The 20,989-nt window shown below is 45.7% G+C and overlaps 2 pseudogenes; both read left to right on the top strand.

Moving 5' to 3' along the window:
* Positions 1-1,239: 1,239 nt before the first annotated feature.
* On the top strand, positions 1,240-2,740 carry LOC148479179 (E3 ubiquitin-protein ligase TRIM39-like; annotated as a pseudogene).
* Positions 2,741-18,214: 15,474 nt separating this feature from the next.
* LOC148479180 (E3 ubiquitin/ISG15 ligase TRIM25-like) lies at positions 18,215-20,537 on the top strand (annotated as a pseudogene).
* Positions 20,538-20,989: the final 452 nt, after the last annotated feature.

Here is a 20,989-nt window from a genome sequence, read left to right on the forward strand (position 1 = left end):
AGGGGAAGATGCTTGAAAACGGGGAGTGGAGATCCGAACGCAGGCGTGCTTAAAGGTCAAAACGGGCGTTTTAAGGGTGTGCATAATTAATACAGCAGCGTCATTGACCACGTCACTGGGTTATTTTTAACTCAGAACTGCTCGCAAAATAGCGGTTGGAAACACCAACCACAAGAATAGCGAGCAGTTCATACGCTGTATGATGTACTCGATTAATCTAATAAATAGCGGACATGACGTATGGTGCGTGCGGCCAGGGGGCGTTTTTATCAAAAAAACGAGCGTATGTTTTGCTCGCTCGTTCAGACTTAGAGGTGGGAACAGACTGCAATTTGCGAACGGATCATTTGAATAGCCACCCCTTGTTTTTGAACGAACGACCACAAATAGCGAACGGCTCTGAATCAGGCCCTTTGTTCTTTAATAAAACTGTCCACTAAACATCTGTGTCACTTATATAGTAGCTTCTGTGTAATCCTGAAAAAAATAATAATAATAATAATATCACCATTTCAATGATAAGTATAATGTGTGCATGATGTCCCTTTTATGTATTGGCTGTGTCCCTTAGTATAACTGAGCCTGTAGCTATAATCTGAGTGACAGCTCAGCCTCGCCCTGTGTGCACAATGTGACCTCACTGGTATCTGATGGGCCCATTTATCAAAGTGCATTTGAGGTAAATTCCCCGAAAACACCTGTTTTCGGGGGTTTACCTCAAATACTTAGTATCCCCCGAATGTATGAAGGAGGGACCGCAGCAGGTATCTCCGATACCTGCTACGATCCCTCCATTGCCGCCGGCCGCCGCCTCCCCCATAGGATTCTATGGGGGATGTGATGCTGCCAAATGTATCACATTCCCGATATTGACCCCAGCAGCTAACGCCATCTGAAGATAGCGTTAGCCGCTGTGTCCTGTGGGCACTCACCGCATTTCAGCCGGCGGAGGGATCTTCCAGATCCCTTCGCCGGCAATGGGCACCGCTCATGTGCAGTCCGCGGGACTGCGCACGCGCAGCAGCCCGGAATGCGCTCCGGCCACATCGCAGGGACGGGCTCTTTTCGAAGCCCGTCTCTCTGCATGTGCCGGGTCATACATTCGACCGGTATGATCGCATTTTGCAATGCGATCGTGGGCGGTACTGCATGCCCTGATCGCATTGCAAAATGCGATCCTTAATAAATGGGCCCCTGAGTGTCAGAGTTCACTTTCATATCTCCCTTCTGCTGCCAGCGATGGCGTCTGCTGATCTGAGACAGGAGCTGGACTGTTCCATCTGTCTGAGCATTTCTACAGATCCTGTAACTCTGAGATGTGGGCACAACTTCTGCCGGGTCTGTATTGATCGTGTGCTAGATACACAGGAGGGGTCTGGAGTTTATACCTGTCCTGAATGCAGAGCAGTGTAACATAGCGGGGAGTTTCCTGTCTACTCGGCCAGATCAGGAGGAGACTGGGATCTTCTGCACTTACTGTGTGGACTCTCCTGTACCTGCTGCTAAATCCTGTCTGCTGTGTGAGGCTTCTCTGTGTGATAAACACCTGAGAGTACACAGCAAGTCAGCAGAACACGTCTTATGTGATCCCACCACTTCCCTGGGGAACAGAAAATGCTCTGTCCATAAGGAGCTCTTGAAATATTACTGCCCTGAAGATGCTGTTTGTATCTGTGTGTCCTGCTGTCTGATTGGGGAACACAGAGGACATCAGATGGAGTCACTGGAGGAGGCCTCTGAGAAAAAGAAGGAGAAGCTGAGAAATGTTTTGCAGAAACTGACCACAAAGAGAGCGGAGACTGAGATAAGAGTCCAGAGTCTGCAGAAGCGCAGGAGAGAAGATCAGGGAAAAGCAGCTGGTGTAACAGAGAGAGTCACTCCCCTGTTTAGAGACATCAGGAGACAGCTGGAAGATCTGAAGAAGAGAGTCCTGAGTGAGATCTCCAGGCAGGAACAGCGCGTTTCACTCTCAGTCTCTGATCTGATCCAGCAGCTGGAAATAAAGAAGGACGAGCTGTCCAGGAAGATGCATCACATTGAGGAGCTGTGTAACATGTCTGACCCAGAGGACACAGAGAGACATGATAACCAGGTCCGTGGTGTAGGAGATCTGGATGTGGGTCTCATCTCAGGGACATTACACACATTATCTGATATAATAACAGGTATAAATTCAGGGATCTATGTGCAGGAAGCTACAGACATATTACTAGATGTAACCACAGCTGGTGATTATATACAGATATCAGGTGACAGGAAAACTGCATCATGGTCAGATATAAACCAGAATCGCCCAGAAACACCAGAGAGATTTCAGTGTCCTCAGGTAATAAGCACCAGGGGATTCTCCTCAGGGCGACATTACTGGGAAGTGGATGTCAGTAAATCAGGGAGACGGATGGTAGGAATGTGCTATCCCAGTATAGACAGGAGAGGAGATCAGTCAGACATTGGATATAATAACAAGTCCTGGTGTGTGTATAGGTATAATAATAATCAGTACTCAGTGATACATGACAGTACAGATATCCGGTTACCTGACAATATCCCCTGTGACAGAGTGAGGATATACCTGGATTATGAGGCAGGACAGCTGTCCTTTTATTCTCTGTGTGACCCCATCAGACACTTACACACCTACACTGCCACCCTCACTGAGCCCCTTCATGCTGTATTATGTGTAGGGACAGGCTGTATAACTATATCTGGGGGAGTCAGTGCCTGGGAGAAATTATCATAAGAAATATGCCCAGAGAATGGTGACATCACAGGGAGGGGGAATATGATTGGGAAACATTCAGCCAATAGAATGAAGCAGTAGGTGGGGCTACAGCTAAGCCCCTCCACTGTGTAAGCACTTGACCAATGGGCCTGGAGTAGTTCCCATGTTGGTGTGTTAGATGCTGTCATAAATATATAAATATACATCTCTGTGGGATATCTCCACCTCTTGCTCACTGAGAGCTGTGATTGGCTGTAGAAACTGTCTGTCACACGGTGTGCACTCTATCACTGTAGTCAGTGCTACGCTTGCTCCTATTGGCTGTAACATGCACAGGGGGTATATGGGGTATTGTTTCTATAAACCACTGCCTACTGGGAATTGTAGTACAAGAGCATTCTTACATAACACAACACATCCCATCATGCCTTATTACTTATCATTATATATATATATTTTTAGAATCAATCCGTATACTTACTATTATTTTTTTATTTTAATAGTGTTGGTTATATAGCGCCACCCTCACCTCACCCCAGGTTCTTTATCAGCATATGGGAGCTTTAAATGTATTCCTGACGTTAAAAGTCACACTGGCCATAACAGCAGATTTGTGTACCAACTCCCATTGGCACCATACAGAGGGAGCGTTATACAGGTAACAGTGCCCTGTGCTGGCAGGCCTGCCGATGTTTGCAATGTGCGCATGCATACGCATTGCCGTGCGCGTGCACAAACCAGTCCATGCGATTGCGAAGCGATTGCCCCTTGAACAAAGATGCCTCGCTAGAATGAGTGACAGGACGTGCCATTTGTGGGTGGTGAAAGGGGTTGGTTGATGGAATCGGGGGAGTGGTGGTGCAAACGCAGGCATGTCTGCGCATCTGAACGCCATTTCAGAGGCGTGCATAATTAAGATGCAGCGTCATAGTACACGTCACATGGTTGAATTACACACTGAAGCGCTCGCAGTGCTTGCGGTAGGGTATGGTCAGCCACATGTGCTGTGTACGGTTCCGATGGTACTCGATGTTACCGATTGTTGCATACACTATCTGGAGATGACGTGTATCACTAAGGGAAAGTGGGCATCTTAAGACAGGCTGGTGGGCATCTAAATACATACCGCGACCGCACGCTAAGACATAGTGGGCGTGGTAATGCCTTGCCGTGCGATCGCGGGATTTGCATACTTTGGCTGCTTGCGAATGCATCTAGCGAGTGGGTCTGAATTGGGCCCTCATTTCCAATTTACATTTAATATTGACAAGAACACACATTTATATTGAAGAGTGCCCCAGCTAAAAGAGTTTACTTTGTCTTGTACAAACTGTCAGACTTTAAAGGGATAAGGGCTGGGGGCACAGAAATGAAACACTCTGCTTTCACAGATGACGTCTAACTCTGCATTGGTAATTCTGAAACCGCCCCGAGGGTAATTCTCGCAAAAATCCTAGACTATGGGAAGATATTGGGGTATACGGTGAACTTATCCAAGTCTGTGGGGCTCCCTTGCATCCAAAGATACACGTTCCATGATGGGGTCATCATCTTCTGGTGAAATAGGCTAAAACTTACATTGATTATCTGGGAATTCAACTTCCTAAACAACCATCAGAGCTGTATAAGCTCAACATCACAAATGCAATTACACAGACTGCCAGGGAGCTGGAGGGTGGGAGCCAGCTACTTTTACCTTATATGGGTAGAGCTAGTCTCATCAAAATGGTGACGTTTCTGAGATTATTATACTTTCTTCAGATTCTTCCTCTCCTTTTGTCTCAAAAAGATCCTCTATTCCTAAATTCATTAGCCGGGCATTTGGGGATCCAAACGCCCATCTATAGGGCTGATTAAACTGCAACAGACCAGCCACGCCCCCTTAGGATTTATTTATTATCTAATTGACTTTTGCGGGGCTGCACACTGGGGGCGGGGCACTGTGAGCCCCTCAGCCTTGGTGCTAAGCTGGGGGGGGGGCGTGATCAGAGTGAACGCTCCCCTCCCCCACAAGCATAGGAGACCGCTGCGGTTGCTACTCAGCAGCCTGGAGCAGTCTCCCACTGAAGCCCAGCACACACATCATTTTTTTGAACACATACTTGAGTACATTTACTACTAATATATATATATATATATAAAATAATTTTGTGACTTGCTACATTAGACAATGATAATGTACATGTCCTTTTACGTCACGCTGGATGTCCCACTCCGTCCCCAAAACATATGTTTTTTTATGTACAAAGAAGAAATGCACAAAAAAATGTATATATTATTAAACCATTGTTTCCGCTTACCCTGCACAGGAAAAATCAGAACCCAGCCACAGAAGTTTAATGTTATGTTACCCTGGAAGGATCTTGTATTTTGTCCCGTTCCGTCGCAAGTACATTGTAATTTTTTATATTTTTTTTGCAGCAATTAATAACCTTTAACTTTTATTTTACTAGAATCAACTGTAAGCTTTAGCTAATTTATGATAAAAGAAAGAAAATTATAGATTCATTATTCAACCTTATTCATGGACTGGGATTCAATTTTAAATTTACTCAAATGTCCCCTTCCGTCACATGGAATACCCCATTAATTCTGACCCCTCCTCTTTCCTGTACTGGCGCCTTTCCTTTCTGGCCCCAGCTCCTCCCCTTCACAGGGTTCTTTTTTTGTGGCCACATTGATTATTACAATTTATATATGTTTATGTATTCACTCTGTATGAATACACACATAGTTTTAGCACCAGTAGCCATCTTCCTGTTCCCCCTCCCCCAGTCATCTCCCTGCTCCCCCTTACCTGTGTCCGGGGGCAGCAGAACTCACCCTCCCTCCAAACACACACACTCTCCCTCTGTTTGGGGGCAACATCAGCCATCTCCCTGAACCCCCCCCCCCCCCCCTCTGTCTGGGGGCAGCAGAAACCACCCCCAACACACACATACATACACTCTATCCGGGGGCAGAAGCAGCCATCTCCCTCTGTCCAGAGGCAGCAGAAGCCACCCTCCCCAAAAACACACACAGCCTCCCTCGGTCTGGGGGCACCAGCAACCATCTACCTGCCCCCACCCACCCCTGTCTGGGGGCAGAAGCAGCCATCTGGTTGCTGCTATTTCCAAGTTGGAGAAAGGACCTCTGTGACGTAGACACCACGTGACCGCTGCAGGAGGCTGGACCGCTCCTGCGTTACCATCCACTAGGGCATAGAAGGGGAATATATATTTGTGGCGACAGCAGCGAGCCACCGTGCCCGAAGCGTGGCGAGCGTAGCGAGCCCGCGAGGGGACACTTTTGGTCCCCCGTTACCATCCCCGCCCCTCCCCCTTTCAGGCCGAGTCACGTGGGTGTGACGTCACAGGGCCATCAGCCCTGTATTGTCTAGACATAACCGCAGCCATCTCCCTAGTTCCCCTCCCTCTTCCTTGTGGGGAGCCGGCTGTGATCTCTCCCTCCCTGGCTCCCCAGTAACATCCTGTCACTGACACATGCACTTACACAGTTCCTCAGCAGCAGAGGTCACTGCAGGAAGCTGGTCCGGTCCGCCGTTCCGGTATCAGGTCCAGTCCGGCTCTTACCAATAACCTAATGCCTGCTGCTGCCACTACATGGCCAGTTTTGCTAACTGTCTGCAGCTGAGCCATTCGGTGAGATGACCTTTCAGCAGCAGCCTCTCCCCGACCCATTCCCACCCCCAGGAGAAGCCCACCACAATCTGTGCTTACTCGTGCAGGATCAATGTGCCATTCGCCCTAGGCTGGGAGCTGGCTGCACACAGGAATAACTCATTGCACCTCTGATTACAGCACAGGCTGAGTGAGGAGGAGGGGGTGTACAGTAAAGGAGAGGGGTGGGCACAGCCTATTCAATGCATGATGCAGAGAAGTGGGATGATCAAGGATTGACTGTGCTAGGGGGGAGGACAATAGCTCCAATTGCCCCCTTGCCCCCCCCCTTTACCTGGATCTGCTACTGCTCTTTAGGGTCTTTTGGTAGCAGGTTAGAAAATATGCCCTAGACCACTTGGTGAATTATATACTATTCACTGACGTGTGGGCTATATTTGGAATTCTGCTAGAAGGTTAGCAAGTGGCGACGGTTGCAGAAGACTTTTATTATTATTATTAGTGCTGTTGCCCATAAGGCAATATTACAGACATGGATTGATGCTACCCCTCCAACATTGGAGCTACAGTATTTCAAAAGAAGCCCTTCCAGGTCTTTAACATGGACTGGGCTGAAGCCACCCTTGAGGTAGAAACTCTTTTTTCAAAAATGTTTCAAACCTGGGAAAGTTGTATCACAACCTTGACTCTGGGGTTCCAACCTGTACTGAACAGATAAGCTCTTATTGCACTTTTCCAAATTGCGCATTTTTTCAATGTACGCTTAATATTTGTTGTTTTTATTGTGTGTAATAAATGTTTTATCACACTATACTGTATGTTATCACTATGTTTTTTTGGACTTAATGCATTTGTGGGAATTCCACAAAGTCATTTAGAACAGCTGATTTGAATCATCCTGGAATAGGACACACTTAAGGCTACTTTCAGTGCAATGTACCAAAGATTTATGGAGCAGAAATTTTAATAAAATAAATATGTCATGTTCATTCAGTCTTCTGATGAAAATGCCTTGTGGTCATACTTTCCTACCCTTCCGGAATGGCCAGGACACTCTCGGCCATCTGAAAAGGTGGACAAGTCTCCCAGAGGTTTGGGCCATCTGGCTGCGGTCGCCCACTTTCCCAGTGAAGTGGACGGCACAAGCGGCTGATGACCCAATTTGCGTTGAATCGCGTAATTGTGGCTCCGCCCCCCCACTTTACACTGTTGGTAATCTCGCCATTGCATAGCAGGGGTGGGGCTATGATGATGTGATCGTGTAGTCATGCCCCAGACCCACCCGCCCCACCCCTAGATCCGACCACCATGCCCCGCCTCTGCAGTGCAGACCTGGATGCCTTCTATGGAAAGAGGCAGCTAAGTGGATGGCAAGCCTGCTTGTGCTTCCATATTACTACAGTAAATGTGTAACTAATACACATTGATATGCATTTGCCATTCATGAAGGAGTTGGACATTAGTAAAATAGAGAAATCGGAGTCATAGGTTTGGGGTAAAACCTTTCACTTACTGTAGAGGTTGATGCGATAATGAGTCCTATTGCCTACAAAAGTCACCGTTCTTGCTGGAAAAAGCAGTATTTGGGGGGAGTGACGCCTTTTAGAGACTCTCCGTGACCCGGGTGGATGACGTAGAAATCTGCCGTTTCCAGCCTGCCTCCAAAACCACCGTTGGCAGCCACTCACTGCCTGACATTGGAGCCCCCCATTGAGCTTAGTCACCTTGATCTGGGCCACTTCTCCACTGATAGCGGAGCTCTGATGTCCATGCAGACCCTGACCATCCTCCTCTGGGACCCACCTAGCAGCCCACAGGTCTACCAGGTTGCCCCCGCTTCACCATGCCCTTTGTAGCCTAGGGGGGTCGCAGCGGCTGGTCGCATGTACCCTCCATAGTGCCGGAGACTCTCTACCCTGCCTGCCTCCACTGCTTCCAGCTCCCGCCAGACGTGTTCTGCCACCAGACTCCTTCTCGCCGGCACTCCTGACCGGGGTCTTACAGCTCCAGCTGGAGCCTGCCTGACTCTACCACAGCCCCCGGCACTCCTGCTGCTGGGCCTGTGTACAGAGGCTGTCCACTGCCTGCCCGTCTGGAAGCTGCACTCCCCTGCAACTTCTCTAGGAAAGGGCTGCCTTCCTTAACTCAGTTGTCCCTGCTGCCCTCCTCCTGCTGCCTCCACAGTGAGTGGCCTTCCCAGGAACACCTCCATTTGCATTCAGTACTGCGTCTGCCCTGGGTAGGTGATAACAGCATACCTCCCAACATGACCCTCTCCAGGAGGGACACAATGCTCTGGTCCTGGACTTCCCTGGTAATTTATGATTGGTGGCGGCTCCAGAGGTGGGGCTACAGTACAGTCCAAAATTCAAATAGGGGAGTCACACCAACTGCCAGTTAGTCCCAGCCAGTGATGTGGCTCCCCTATTTGAATTTTGAACTGCACTGCTGCAGCCCCACCTCTTACCAGGGAAGTCCAGGACCAGAGCATTGTGTCCCTTCTGGAGAGGGTCGGGTTGGGAGGTATGTAACAGGGTATCTCTGTCCAGTCAAGCTCTCTATTTCCAGCTGCACCTGGGATTTGTAGTGCAACAAATTTGAACTTGTTTCACCTGCTGGTTGTCTATTACTGCTCTATGTGCCCCACCTTCTTCTTATCTTTCCCCCTCCCTGCGTGGGGCTCCGCTCTTTAGCCTGCTCCCAACCTAACTCTGTCTACCCCTTAGCACCTGCCTGCACCTCCATACCCTGTGATTCTTCCCCCGCTGCTGTTTCTATTGCCTTCCTGGCACCACCCCCAGGAGTTCTCTCCCTGAACATGTTTTGAGGCTGCTCATACCTGCTCAACATGCTACCAGGAAGCTACCATGCAGTATAATGGGGCGGATATATGAAGCTCTGGAAAGTGATAAAGTGTAGAGTGATAACTGACCAACCAATCAGCTCCTAACTGTCATGTTACAGGCTGTGTTTGAAAAATGACACTTGGGAGCTTATTGGTTGGCAGTTATCACTCTTCACTTTATCACTTTCCAGAGCTTAGTACATCTTCCCCTTTATCTCTCCATCCTGCCAGCTGACATGTAAGGACTGATTTTTTCAATACTCCCTCTCACCCCTGGTGACCGCTTGTGTAATTTTGGTATTTATTATACCAAAAGGTAAGAAACCCTCTGGAGGTGACCTCGCCCTTTATTTCATGAAACAGAAACTCCACTATTGGTGCCAGAACAGACCAACTGGAGCACAGAATCGAGGAAGTGGTCATCTCCCAGGAATCCTACAATACTGATCTCACTCAACTTCACCATGAGGTTGTTCAGATCCAAGAAGATCCTGAGGGCCAAGACAATAGAGTCCTATGCAACAATATACACATCAAGGGCATACCTGAAGCTGTCAAGCTCCCTCACACTTAGGTTAAATCCCTCCTCCCAACATTAGGCATATCAGAAGATTTTGCCTACACATCCTCTGCTTTGCTTCCCCAAAGGCATCAACAGATGATATCTCTACGCCCTCCCATCCGAATGGTCTTCAGTCCCTAAATCCTCCAGGGCATCTACTCCAGCCTCCAAAACTAGAACTCTTCTAAAGGTTTATCATTTTATTGTTTCTATTGCCTTCCAATTTGAGATCTGCACCCACACCCCCCGTGTAGATTTTCTACTGATGTTTCGCTGTGCTTTCCTGGACCCTGCCTAATCCTACTTTAGCTTCTCCTGTAGTCATTCTTGAGGACGTGTGTCCGGCAGTGCACCACTGAGACTTTCACTTTCATATGTATTATTTTAAGGTTTGACAACATGATTGTGCCATTCATATGTTATTTTGTTGCCTATATGTTTGCAATTTTTCTATATGCTACCTCATTTATGTTTTTTACACCAACTTGCAAACCCACTCTTACACTCCCTCTCCCACCCTGACCTTTTTGTTCCTCATACTGGGATTTAGTCATGCCCTACACCGATGCCTATGACCTCTCCCCTTCTCCTCCCTTTTTTTATTATACTCAACATACATTCTGCTGTACTTTTCTTTTCTACACTTCTAGAGTTGTCACCTTTGAAGAACTGCGGCTTCCCTTTGCCATGCATACCCCAGGGTTTTATACCTGCTTTCTGACTAATGTGCCTCCCTATCACATAGCCTCTCTTCCCCCTGTCAGCGCCTAGACAGGACATTCTTTCTCTTTCATCTCAACCATCGCACATGGGTCTTAAACTAATCTACTTTAATGTAAAGGGTCTTAACAGAAGTGTACCAAGCTTTTTTCAACCCTTAACATTTACAAAAGTGACCTGGTCTTCTTATAGGAGACCCACTTTTTGCGAGATCTCCACCCACAGTTGCACTCTAAGGCCTACACTACAACACCTGTGACTCTAAAAATATGGTCCTTAACTCCACATTGGATCTACTTCGGGGGCCACCGACTCCAACAGGGCTGACCTCTGTAATACCAAAGCTCTCCTTAATCTTATGAAGTCCCAACTTCTCTATGTCTCCTGGTGGGTCTGGAAACCCCTAATTCAGGACTACACCTTCTTCTTCCCAGGACATTACTCATAGTCCCCCATAGACATGATTCTGTTCAGCCACAACCTAGCCCACCCCCTCATGAATGTTCAGGTCTACCCCTTGATCTGGTCTGACTATGCGCCTATCTCAGCTGACCTTTTGGGTATCACTCACTGCCCACATACAATTACATGGCATATGAATAACACTCTCCTCCACAACCAAGGTGTGGTCACATGATTTAATATGCTCCTTATGGATTATTTTCATGTAAACACACTCCCAGACACCTCTCCCTCAACTCATTGGATGGCCCATAAGGCTGTCCTGAGGGGGCACCTGATTAACATGGCCTTTAAAATCAAGAGGGATTTTCTGACCCATACTAATGCTCTCTCTATTTGACTCCAACAGCTAGAGGTCCTTCCCTGCAGAAATGCTTGAGGCCTGAATTGTCATGATAGCTAAAGAGGGCAAAGACCCAAGTGTTTGCGCTAGCTACAGACCTATTTACCTGCTTAACCTGGATGTCAAAATCTACGCAAACATTTTGGCCAGCTATAATTCTCTCTTGATGCTGAATAAGTTTTTGATAGGGTCTTTTGAAGTTTCATTTCTCACGAGTTATCAGGAGACTCCCTGATGGGTGTCATGGCCCTCTATTCTGGCCCTTTTACTAGAGTTTCTATCCACAGAGTCCCTTCTGATTCCTTTTCCATCTTGAATGGCACCAGGCAGGGATGTCCCATCTCCCCTTTAATCTTTTCCCTTATAAATGAGCACCTAGCCTCCCTTGTCCGACTCAATCCTGGCATCAAGGGTGGGCAGGTCGGGAACATCTACTCTAAAATTGCCCTTATTGCAGATAACATTCTGCTTATGCTTACTCAACCTAGGATCTCTTTGCCCAATCTCTACAACCTCCTGGATAGTTATGGTGAACTTTCTGGTTACAAAATCAATTACTCTAAGTAAGAGGCCATGCTTCTTCATGTCCCCCCTTGGGATGCCAAATCCCTTAAATCCTTCTAAAATTTTAAGTGGCAACACAAAATCTTAAATACCTTGGGATTTTCCTGACTTCTCGCTATGACTTACTGTACCAGGAAAACTTTCCACACCTTTTCACGAAAATTCATGCAGACCTTATCATTTCGTGACTGAGCAGTATCATTGCCGTCAAAATAATATTCTTCCAAATAGACTTTATGTATTCCAGACCCTCCCCATAACCCTGCCCCACTCTCTCCTCCATAAAATACAATAGAGTATTGCCATCTTTTTTTGGAATGGCAAACCCCCCCAGATTATCCACCGCCATCCTTAAAAAGTCCATATCCTGGGGCAGTAGGGGTCTTCCAGATTTTAAACTCTACTACTTAGCTACTTACTTCTCCCAAATTGCTTCCTCTTACTCTTCTTCTGGAACGACTTCCTGGCTTGACATTGAAGCCAACCTTATTAACTTCCCATACCTGTTCTCTCTCTGGGGCTTACAATAGAGGTCCCATCCCCCCCTTCCAGACTCCCTCCCAATCTTTAATTCCTACTACATCTGTGGACTCTATACTCTATTAAGTTCTGCATCTCCTCTCGCATATCTCCACTTAAACCCATAAGGCGCAATCCATAGTCTACAAATGACCCACATGACTTGGTGGACATATCTGGCCCTCAATTTTCCTGGGGATTTTAGTGCACATGGGCTCTGGCTTTCCTTTTCAGACCTACTGTACAGTCAAAAGTCCCTGCCCAACCTTTGAAAGCTGCCCAATACAGCACTTGCAACAAGATTCACTTCTTCATACCCTCACCCCCTTTAAACACCTGTAAGTTCCACCCCATGTCCATAGGAATGATTTCCCAAATGTATGGTTTTCTCATTAATGCTACTCTTCCCACTCATAGCCCTCATGAATCTTCTTGGGAGGCGGACATTGGCCCCCCACCAGACAAGAAAGCTTGGAACAACATGAGACAGGCTATTGGCAAATCCTCCATTCCACACAGCTTAACGAAACCACGTACACATTATATTACAGCTTGTACTATACCCCATTAAGACTCTCAGAAATGTTTCCTTCTGCCACACTTCTCTGCTGGAGAGACTCTCCTCCCAGGTACTCTAACCCATGTCTGGAGGACCTGCCCAGTCCTTGATACTTTTTTGGACCTGGTCCATATCCTTATAACCTATTTGAAGCTCTGACCCCACGAGATCTATGATTTTTTTCTGTTACCCTCACCCAATCTCTCCAAGCTCTCCAAGAAGTTGTTGTCCTACATTCTAGTAGCTACCAAAAAATTGATAGCTTGCAATTGGAAAAAACCCTCTCCCACCGTCTCTCTCTGCCTTAAGATTGCAAATTTGGGATATTGCGGCGATGGAAAATACCACTTCTTATCTCCACAAGAGGGGCCAAGTGTGGGCTCCATGGCTCTCCTATGAAGGCACCCCTCACGCTTGACCCCTATACTTACCTCCTCCATTGGACCCATGTGCGGTGGGGAGGGACATCCTCCTTGCTTCTCCCTTCCTTGCTACATTACCTTCTCAAGTAGTCCTGTTCCCTCCCTTATACTTCCACGCACACCCCTTTCTACCCCCAATACATTGTTCTCTATTGGTTCTATTTATATGTTCTGATTTCTATTGTATTTTTTATATTTGAGAATGTGGCTCATTGCTGATGCTATCTGCATTCACATGTACATTCCTATGTTCAGTCTGTCTACTCTCATGAGCTCTATAAATAAAGGTTTTTTTTTAAAGCGTTCTTTGGGCCTGATTCAGCTGTGGATGCAAATGTAATCGCAAATGCAATCACCTACAGATCGCAGCTACTAAAATAGGCTAATGCTTTCAAAAGCACAGCCCACATAAATACAACCACTGTCGCCTTCTCATATCCGTCCAATATCGCTCAAACATTGGTAGGATCAACATACATCGGGCAGTCACGCAGCATTTCCAACAAGTCTGACCAGCCGCAGACACTACAGGTCTCCTCGCACACAGAGAGTTCTCATGCGCCGTATGCAAGTAACGTCTTACGTAGATCTGGTGTGACGAAAGTCTTTCCTCGAGGAGGGTCAGAAGTGAGCTTAGTAGAAGCAAATGATGTGGGATCTAAGACTGGAGGAGAAGGCTCCTGGACTTGATCTTGTTCTGAGTTCAAAGAGCGAGATAAGGCATCAGCCTTAGTATTCTGAGGACTTGGACGATAGGAGAGTTTAAAATCAAATCGAGAGAAAAACAGCACCCATCTGGCCTGTCTAGGATTCAAACAGTGAGCTGTTTGTAAATAGAGCAAATTCTTATGATCAGTGAACATTGAAATGGGGTACTGAGCCCCTTCTAGAAGATAACGCCATTCTTCTAGGACTAGCTTAATCGCGAGCAGCTCTTGGTCTCCAATGGAGTAGTTCCTCTCTGTGGGTAGGAATCTCCAGGAGAAGAAACAACAGGGGTGTATCTTCCCATCATCGAATAGCTGGGAGAGAACAGCTCCTACGCCTTCCGTAGAGGCATCTACTTCCAGAATGAAAGGCTGAGTCAAATCGGCTTGTTTCAACACTGGTGCTGAGATGAAGGCTTGTTTCAACTGATGAAATGCAGAGGTAGCTTCTGGAGACCATATATTGGGGTTCGCTCCTTTCCAAGTAAGAACTGTAATAGGAGCAACCAGGGAGGAGAATCCTTTGACAAACTTGCGATAGTAGTTAGCGAAGCCTAAAAATCACTGAATGGACTTTAGCGTGGTAGGCAATGACCAGTCGAGAATGGCCTGTAGTTTCTGTGGATCCATTTGAAATCCGGTTCCAGAAATAATGTATCCAATGGACAGAGTCTCAAACGTGCATTTCTCCAACTTGCAGAAAAGCAAATGCCTTCTTAACCTGAGAAGAACTTCTTTGACCTGGGAGCGATGTGACTGGAGATCCTGAGAGAAGATTAATATATATCGTCTAGATAGACTACAACTGATGTGTAGAGAAGGTCTCTGAAGATCTCATTAACAAAGTGCTGGAAGACAGCCGGGGCATTGCTGAGGCCGAAGGGCATAACCAGATATTCATAGTGCCCGTCCCAGGTGTTAAATGCAGTGTTCCATTCATCTCCATCACGTATACGGATCAAATTATATGCTCCTCTTAGATCGAGCTTGGTAAAGATGGAGACACCTTTCACTTTGTCAAATAGCTTAGTTATGAGTGGAAGCGGATACTGATTCTTGCCGGTGATATCATTGAGTCCACGGTAGTCAATGCAGGGGCGAAGTCCACCGTCTTTTTTTTTTACAAAAAGAACCCCACTCTGTCTGGCGAGGTGGAAGGATGAATAAACCCTTTCTCCAGGTTTTTTTTATATACTCAGACATGGCTTGAGTCTCAGGCAATGAGAGGGTTAGGTCCATCCATGAGGTGGAGTCTTTCCTGGAACTAGGTTAATGGGACGTCCCATTCACGATGGGGAGGAAGAGTGTCAGCACCCTGCTTACTAAAAACATTACAAAAGTATTGGTAAACTTTGGGGAGACCTTCTAAGGGTTCCACAAGAGAGTTTCATAAAGGAACCACTTGATGAAGACAATTCTGAAAGTAAAATGGACTCCAGACGGTAATCTGTAAGGAAGCCCAATCAATACGGGGATTATGTCTTTGAAGCCATGGAAGGCCCAGAATTAATTTGTGAGGCTTTAGGAATCACAAGATAAGACAAACTTTGTACATGGAGCGCCCCAACTTTGAGCTTCAAAGATTGGGTGCGATGCGTAATTCTTCCACCGGCGATTCGACTACCATCTATAGCCGTTAAGGACACTGGATGTGGCAGCCATTCAGTAGGAATGTGATGTCTGTGAACGAAATCCGCGGTGAGGAAATTCCCAAAAGCAGCACCTGAGTCAAGCAGACCAGGAACACTTAAATAGACTTGGTTCACCTCCAACATAGCAATAAGGGTAGGAACAGTTTTCTTACGAGATTCCATGAATACTCCTAACTTAACCCCTCTATTATAAGTTAGGAGAGGGCGTTTAAGACGGGAAGGACAAGACTTGAGATAATGCTGCGGAGAGGTGCAGTACAGACAAAGATTTCCTAGACGTCTTCTCTGACGTTCTTCAGTAGTCAGCCGGGAGCAATTCACTTGCATTGGCTCATCAGGAGGAGAAGAAGTAATACATGGAGCAGGTCGACCCTTGGCTCAGTCAAACCGACTTCTCTCTATAACTCGCTCTCTGTGTCATAGGTCGACTTTATTACATAAGGAAATCAGACCATCCAACAAGCTAGATCATCTTTGATTCTCTCAGATAACCCATTCCAGAAAGCTGCTGTTAATGCATCTTCATTACAACTTAGCTCTGAGGCTAGAGTACGGAATAATATCACATATTGACTGACAGTCTTGCTGCCTTGACGAAGATGTAAAACATTGTTGGAGGCAGAGGTCATTCTACCAGGTTCATCGAAGATTTTTCGAAAGGTTGATACGAACTCAGTGTAATTGGAGAGAACTGGGTCAGCCTTCTCCCAGAGTGTAGAAACCCAATCCAAGTCTTGACCAGTTAATAAAGATATTATATACGCCACTCGAGTTCTGGCAGTGAGAAAGTTTGCTGCCTACAATTCAAAGTGGATCTCGCACTGGTTCAAAAATCAATTTTATTAATTATGGTGTGGATATTATTGCAATTATAAATGGGTCACTCTCCAAATAATATATGTAATGCATTGCCAAAACCCTGCATTACATATGATATATTATTTAGAGAGTGACCCATTATTAATTGCAATAATATCCACACCATAATTAATAAAATTGATTTAGTCACAGAGATTTGCCATATAAAATCCCATGCTGGTAATTTAATTACCATCCACCTTGACAGTACCTCAGCACTAGTGGATAAAAGGTTATATTGTGTACCTTGTCTGTAACACATGTCATCCCTACTAGAAGGTGTAATATAAATCTGGGATTTACTATATAATAGGACTGAACATTGATTCATTCACAGTGCACGATCTGTGAACAATCAAATCATTAGCATTCACTCACATTTAGAGAAATAGTGACAAAGAGAGATCTGTAATGTATAAACCTACACTGGTAATCTAATTTCTATTTACCGGTACCTTAATAATATCTCAGCATCAGTGGATAGAAGATTACATTGTAAACATCCTCTGTAACATACGTCATCCCTATTAGAAGGTGCTATATTAATCTTGGATACAATAAATAATTATTGAGAACTTGGAATTAGACTCCGGGCTAGAGTAATGAGGATTGAACTTGAAGAACTTGGAATTTGACTCCGGGCTGGAGTAATGAGGATTGAACTTGAAGAACTTGGAACTTGACTACGGACTGGAGTAATGAGGATTGACCTTGATGAACTTGGAATTTGACTCCGGACTGGAGTAACGTGGATTGAACTTGAAGAACTTGGAAAGACCTGCTGTGCTGGATAGCACAGGTTACACACTGGGAACTAGGAACATAAGTCAAGATCTTGGCATTTGCCTTGCTGTGCTGTGAAGTACAGGTTTCACACCGGGAGCTCAGGAACATAAGTCATGCAGCAGCAATGGACGTTGTTGCACTGGCAACCAGCATGTGTTACAGGAAGGTCTTTTACACCATCAGGCTGAAGCGGATTGGCTGAGGCAACTAGAGACTGCTGCTGACTGGATGCACAAGTATCACCTGACCTGGCCCAAGATGGCTGCGCCCATGTTCCAGAAAACTTGTATGCCGGCGCGCCGTGCGCACATGGATCTGCAGCAGAGGGACACAGGCAACAGCGGGGATGCTGCAGACGATCGTCAAGCGGAGGCCCCGTATCGGAAATCACTGGAGCAACGGGCCAATGACACAGCGGACCGTGATGGCTCAGACGTATAGGAAGGTGCAGGGGTCTGGGGTGGAGGTCTCTAGCACGGTTTGTGACACCCGTGAGTCATTCATCATGTCTTTATGTCAGCCATACATGCTGCTCAATCTGAGGATGTTGTTAATGACTATTACCACATCGTGCAGTGTGTATACTCTCCCGAATGACCAGTCGATATGTTAACATTATATAGTTAATGATCTAACCACCAAGTGATGCACGATATATTGTTCTGTCATTTGTAAGATTGCACAGTGTGTATGCACTATATAGTTTGTCCAGGAGTTCACATCATCTGATGTGCACCCAACTTGAGTATAACTGAGCCTGTAGCTATAATCCAAGTGACAGCCCAGCCTCGCCCTGTGTGCAGAATGTGACCCCACTGGTTTCTGAGTGTCAGAGACTTTCACATCCATTTCTCTCTCCTGCTGCCAGCGATGGCGTCTGCTGATCTGAGACAGGAGCTGGACTGTTCCATCTGCCTGAGCATTTATACAGATCCTGTAACCCTGAGATGTGGGCACAACTTCTGCCGGGTCTGTATTGATCGTGTGCTGGATACACAGGAGGGGTCTGGAGTTTATACCTGTCCTGAATGCAGAGCAGAGTGTCAGCAGCATCCTGCACTGCAAAGGAACATAACTCTGTGTAACATAGTGGAGAGTTTCTGGTCTACTCGGCCAGATCAGGAGGAGATGGGGATCTTCTGCACTTACTGCATTTACTCTCCTGTACCTGCTGCTAAATCCTGTCTGCTGTGTGAGGCTTCTCTGTGTGATAAACACCTGAGAGTACACAGCAAGTCAGCAGAACACGTCTTATCTGATCTCACCACTTCCCTGGGGAACAGGAAATGCTCCGTCCATAAGAATATCCTGGAGTATTACTGCACTGAGGATGCTGCCTGTATCTGTGTTTCCTGCTGTCTGATTGGGGAACACAGAGGACATCAGATGGAGACACTGGATGAGGCCTCTGAGAAAAAGAAGGAGAAACTGAGAAATGTTCTGCAGAAAATGAACTCAAAGAGAGCGGAGGCTGAGAAAAGAGTCCAGAGTCTGCAGGAGCGCAGGAGAGAAGATCAGGGAAAAGCAGCTGGTGTAACAGAGAGAGTCACTGCCCTGTTTAGAGACATCAGGAGACAGCTGGGAGACCTGGAGAAGAGAGTCCTGAGTGAGATCTCCAGGCAGGAACAGCGCGTTTCACTCTCAGTCTCTGATCTGATCCAGCAGCTGGAAATAAAGAAGGACGAGCTGTCCAGGAAGATGCATCACATTGAGGAGCTGTGTAACATGTGTGACCCACTGACTGTCTTACAGGAACCCGACACAGGTGACTTGTGTGATACTGAGGACACAGAGAGACATGATAACCAGGTCCACGGTGCTGGAGATCTGGATGTGGGTCTCATCTCAGGGACATTACACATATTATCTGATATAATAATAGGTATAAATACAGGGATCTATGTGCAGGAAGCTACAGACCTATTACTGGATGTAACCACAGCTGGTAATTATATACAGATATCAGGTGACAGGAAAACTGCATCATGGTCACATATAAAGCAGAGACATCGTGTAACACCAGAGAGATTTCAGTATAATCAGGTAATAAGCACCAGGGGATTCTCCTCAGGGCGACATTACTGGGAAGTGGATGTCAGTAAATCAGAGATATGGATGGTGGGGATGTGTTATACCAGTATAGACAGGAGAGGAGATCAGTCACACATTGGAGATAATAACAAGTCCTGGTGTGTGTATAGGTGTAAGAATCAGTACTTAGTGCTACATGACAGTACAGATATTCAGTTACCTGACAATATCCCCTATGACAGAGTGAGGATATACCTGGACTATGAGGCAGGACAGCTGTCCTTTTATTCTCTGTGTGACCCCATCAGACACTTACACACCTACATTCCCACCTTCACTGAGCCCCTTCATGCTGCATTATGGGTAGGGAGAGGGTGTATAACTATATCTGGGGGAGTAAAGAGCTGGGAGAAGATACCATAAGAAATCTGCCCAGAGACTGGTGACATTACAGGGAGGGGAATATGATTGGGAAACATTGAGCTAATAGAATTAAACAGTGGGTGTGGCTACAGCTGAGCCCTTCCCCTGAATAACCACGTGATCAGTGTGTCTGGACTTGTTCCCATATATAACATACATATGGATTTTTTTGTATATAAAATATTTGCATATTAACCTCCAGCACTAGGAAAGAATCTCAAAAAAATAAATACAATTAGAGAAAAATGTATCAAAATCTAAATCAATAGTTGCACTAATAATAAAAAGGAGGGATAGAGAACACCTCGCTGCTTTTATCGTAGTTACAGGCCAAAACAAAAATTAATAAATAGACAACAGAACCGTGCTGTGGATGTCTTTACCAGATAAATTAATCGCAAATGTGCTAATGGAAAATGTAAGTCATAAGCATTTAATATAGAAAAAATAATAACAATATAAACAGCCAATAAAATAATATCAGTAATACATGCCAGTAAAAGATATTAGTGCCTTGAATAAAAATTGAAACACTGTATCAGCTAATTGAAACAATCCTAAAAAAAGGAGAATAGTTACAAGTGTCTTTCATTAAAAGTTGATGCTGAATAATGTGTATGCCAACCTTGGCTAAAGTTTTTAGATCCCAATGTAATCCAGAACGATTCACACATGTTATACTGAAACTAACAGCCACGTCCAGCTGTGGAAACAATCGGTAAATAGTCTCACCTTCTCCTGCCCACTGAAAATTATTAATATAATATGCCCGCTGTTTGACCCACAGCGGGCATATTATATTAATAAACAGGATATGAAGAGCTTTTTATCTGGTCTTCTCTTCCCTTTTCCCCACTCCACAGTGGCATAAAGTAAAAGACCTTAAACAAAAAAACAGAGCAGCTCCTCATAGTATAAAATAAATTTCACAATTTAATAAAACACACATAAAAAACAACAATACAACATACATAAAAAACAACAATTTGAATCCCCAGTGGGTAAGGTAACTGCGCATTGCATAGGGCCTCCAGAGAAGGCACACATTATAGATGGAAATACCACGGTATTATATCCTTCCTAACACGGTGAAGCCCTCAATAAAAATGCACAGGGCAGCAGTCTCCTTCTCCCTCACCAACACATTTCAATCCTTTCTCAAGACTTCTTTTTGTGAACTTGTTCCCATAT

The sequence above is a fragment of the Taudactylus pleione genome, unplaced genomic scaffold, assembly GCF_031769625.1.
Source record: "Taudactylus pleione unplaced genomic scaffold, aTauple2 ptg000634l, whole genome shotgun sequence".
NCBI lineage: Eukaryota > Metazoa > Chordata > Amphibia > Anura > Myobatrachidae > Taudactylus > Taudactylus pleione.